The sequence below is a fragment of the Xenopus tropicalis genome, chromosome 2 (assembly GCF_000004195.4).
Source record: "Xenopus tropicalis strain Nigerian chromosome 2, UCB_Xtro_10.0, whole genome shotgun sequence".
In the NCBI taxonomy this organism is placed as follows: Eukaryota; Metazoa; Chordata; class Amphibia; order Anura; family Pipidae; genus Xenopus; species Xenopus tropicalis.
In genome coordinates this window covers 169085959-169090658 of record NC_030678.2, presented here as the reverse complement: position 1 = coordinate 169090658, position 4700 = coordinate 169085959, and positions in this window count along the sequence as shown.

Below are 4700 nucleotides of genomic sequence, written 5' to 3'. Positions count from 1 at the left end.
TTGTAATGGTGTCATTTCTGTGGGAATGGGCCTTATACAGGGTGGAATGTGCCCAGCAGGCCCGGACTGGCAATCTGTGGGTTCAGGCAAATGCCAGAGGGGCTGCTGTAAGGTGCCATAGACAGTCACTATTTATTGGGCTGCTGGGGGGCTGATTGGACCTCTGTGTGCTTGAAATGCCAGGGCCTATTTTGAATCCCAGTCCAGACCTGGTGCCCAGTACTGCAAAATCTGCATTTAAAATCACATTTCTCTGCTATAAAATACATCTAATTATATTTAATGGGGTGGTTCACATTTAAGTTCACTTTTAGTATGTTATAGAACAGCTAATTCTAAGCAACATTTTAATTGGTCTTCATTTTTCCCCTAACTCTTTGCAGCTTTCAAACGGGGGTCACTGACCCCGGCAGCCAAGAACTATTACTCTGTGAGGCTGCAATTTTATTGTTATTGTTATTTTTTATTCCTTATTTATCTATTCATGTCCTCTTCTATTCATATACCAGTGCCTCATTCAAACCACTCCCTGGTTGCTAAGTCAATTTGGACCTTAGCAACCAGGTTGCTGCTGAAACTCCAAACTGGAAAGCTGCAGAACAAAAAGTGAAATAATTAAATTCAATATTAAATGAAGACCAATTGCAAATTCTTTCAGACTATTACTCTCTACATCATACTAAAAGTTAACTCAAGTAAACAACCCCATTAACTAAGGTGCCCTAGGCCAATGGATTTTTTTGCAGAAGAGGAGCACCAGCCTGTGGTAGGCTACAAGCGATCAGCCTCGCTGGGAGATGATTGGCCGAGTGCCACCCCTCCAGTGAATTCTACATTTCCTTCTCCTTTATATGTTCAGTAAGTCCAAACAGTAACATTTCCCATAAATCTCTATTTTGAAATGCCCTCATCATCATATTTTGTAACGGCACCAGAAATATCTGAGCAGCCTCTGCTGGAAATGCAAAGAGGAAGGAATTACTATGTGCCAATTCCAACCGGCTCCTTATGGGGTCAGTTCTGCACAGAACGGCAGCTTATTTACTCACTTTATAGCACGCAACCCTAGAAACAGAGGGCAAGGGATGATCCTAGCTTTTACTCCTTACTATGGAAAGCGGTGACAGGTGACTTGGGGCATTTGGCCATTGCAGTGCTACACAATCAAAGGGTAACTGATCCCACTTGATGTCTTAAGGTGGCCATACACGGGCCGATTGTAGCTGCCGATATGGGTCCCTTAGACTGATTCAGCAGCTTATCGGCCCCTGTAGGGGCACAAACGACGGGCCTGCCTGACCGACATAAGTCCTGAAATCGGCCAGATATCGATCGAGCAGGTTTAAAAATTTAGTCGGATCGGGGACCGCATCGGCACCGGTGTTGTAATTCGATCGTTTGACCCCAGGGCCAAACGACCGAATTAGCCTGAATTCCCCCGATATTGCCCACCGTAAGTGGGGATATTGGGAGAAGATCCGCTTGCTTGGCGACCTCACCAAGTGAGCAGATCTTAACGTAAATGGCCACCTTTATGTCATAAAGCAAGAGGGGGCAATTGTCTCATTTTATTCGAGCTCGATGAAAACACGCGTTTCGTGTCTTGCACTTAGTTATAAGGAGTAGGAAATACTCTCACAAGCACCTATCTATAACATTGCTTATGGGCTTTATTTTCTGATGGAAGCATCCCTTTAAAGGGGTCGTTCACCTTTGAGTTAACTAATTATGATGTAGAGAGTGATATTCTGAGACAATCAGGTCTTCATTTTTTTTTTAATTATTGGTAGTTTCATTATTTTACTTTGTTCCGCAGCTCTCCTGTTTGGAATTTCAGCTGTTCTATGGTTGCTAGGGTCCAATTTACCTTAGTAACCAGGGAGTGGTTTGAGAGAGTGACTGTAGAGCGGCTGAATAGAACGTTAAGGAATAAAAAATAACAATAAGATTGTAGCCTCACAGAGCAATAGTGTTTTTGGCTGCCGGGGTTTCCATTTGAAATCTGGAAAGAGTCATAGGAAGAAGGCAAATAATTCGAAAACTATAAAATATAATAAATAATGGAGACGAATTGAAAAGTTGCTTAGAATAGGTCATTCTATAACATATTCAAAGTTAAGTTAAAGGCAAACTAACCCTATAAAATATTCAGGCCACTGGTCTCAACCAATAAATGTGTGTTATATGGCTGTCCCTATGGGTCACCTTATTGGTAATATCAGGAGCCTGATATTACCAATAAGGTGACCCATTACCCATTGGTTGGGTAACAGCACAGTTGACCCCTCCCCTAATGGCTTTGGGAAACACGGATACATTTACTTCCGACTGCCTTTCTTTGGAAGCCTGTGTCCGTGCCATATTGCATTGGCTGTTTTGTATTATTATTATTATTCACTGTTCTGCTTTCCTCCATAGGCTATTTATAGGCAGCGTTTCATATTATCAGGCAGCGTTCGATTACATCAGCGCACAGAACGTTCCATTTTTATTTCTGCACAGAAGTAGGTGCTGCCATATGGCCACGGCGGCTGCATTGATATACGGACAACCATGTATTTAAGGATGCGACTTTTAGTGTGTCAAGGGTGAATGCCTGAGACACGTGGAGAGGTCCCTATTCGCAGGTATGAACGTAAACACACTACCCGGGAAGGCTTAGTCTGTGCTCACAGTAAGCCATTACCTACGCTATTACTATTAAAGTGACTATTCAGAAACAGTGAAGGCTTATTGCCATTGTAAGAACAGAGCTACATGAGTGACTCCTTATCCTCCAGTGACCTTTCTACTGGCATTTAGTTAGGTGAGTGTTGCTATGTATGGGATGGAGTTCTAATGACCGGGTCATAAGCAAGTTTCCATGTAATAGGTGATATTTTTAAAGGAAAACTTTACCCCTAAACAATGTAGGTCTCTATAAAAAATATGTTGCATAAACATGTAAAACCCTGCTTCATCTGAATAAACCATTTCCATTAAAATATACTTTTTAGTAGTATGTACCATTGGGTAATCCTAAATAGGAAACTGCCATTTTAAGTACTAAGGGCCGCCCCCTGGGATCATAGGATTCACAGTGCACACAAACAAGCCAAGGCACACATACATCATACCTCCCAACATTTGAAAAATGAAAAGAGGGACAAAAAGATTTGGTGCGCGCAGCGCAGCAATTTTTGTGACCACGCCCCAATTACCACACCCCATCCATTTTTTTTTTTTTCAAAAAATTCTCCTTTTATATAGTAGAAATGGCAGGATCAGATGCAAATGTGCTATACCCTCATACTGTACTACCTAAGGGAAACAATATAGCAACTCCTACATATAAAATACAAATATAGAGAGAAGGCAGTGAGTGAGTTATTAGTGAGTTATAACTATCTACCAGTTTGCCCCCCCATACACAGTGCACCCAATAGCCTAAAAGACAGTACTACCCATACACAGTGCCCCCATACACAATGCCCCCCATAGAAAGTGCCCCCCATACACAGTGCCCCCAATTGAGACAGTCCCACCCCATACACAGTGCCCCCAATTGAGACAGTCCCACCCCATACACAGTACCCCCAATTGAGACAGTCCCACCCCATACACAGTACCCCCAATTGAGACAGTTCCCCCCATACACAGTGCCCCCAATTGAGACAGTCCCACCCCATACACAGTACCCCCAATTGAGACAGTGCCCCCCATACACAGTGCCCCCAATTGAGACAGTCCCACCCCATACACAGTGCCCCCAATTGAGACAGTCCCACCCCATACACAGTACCCCCAATTGAGACAGTGCCCCCCATACACAGTGCCCCCAATTGAGACAGTCCCACCCCATACACAGTGCCCCCAATTGAGACGGTCCCACCCCATACACAGTACCCCCAATTGAGATAGTCCCACCCCATACACAGTGCCCCCAATTGAGACAGTGTCCCCCATACACGGTGCCCCCAACTGAGACAGTGTCCCCATACACAGTGCCCCCAATTGAGACAGTCCCCCCCCATACACAGTGCCCCCAATTGAGACAGTCCCCCCATACACAGTGCCCCCAATTGAGACAGTCCCCCCCCATACACAGCGCCCCCAATAGAGACAGCCCCCCCCATACACAGTGCCCCCAATAGAGACAGCCCGCCCCATACACAGTGCCCCCAATAGAGGCAGCCCCCCCATACACAGTGCCCCCAATAGAGACAGCCCCCCCCATACACAGTGCCCCCAATAGAGACAGCCCCCCCCATACACAGTGCCCCCAATAGAGGCAGCCCCCCCATACACAGTGCCCCCAATAGAGGCAGCCCCCCCATACACAGTGCCCCCAATAGAGACAGCCCCCCATACACAGTGCCCCCAATAGAGACAGCCCCCCCCCCATACACAGTGCCCCCAATTGAGACAGTCCCCCCATACACAGTGCCCCCAATTGAGACAGTCCCCCCCCATACACAGCGCCCCCAATAGAGACAGCCCCCCCCATACACAGTGCCCCCAATAGAGACAGCCCCCCCATACACAGTGCCCCCAATAGAGACAGCCCCCCCATACACAGTGCCCCCAATAGAGACAGCCCCCCCATACACAGTGCCCCCAATAGAGACAGCCCCCCCCATACACAGTGCCCCCAATAGAGGCAGCCCCCCCATACACAGTGCCCCCAATAGAGGCAGCCCCCCCATACACAGTGCCCCCAA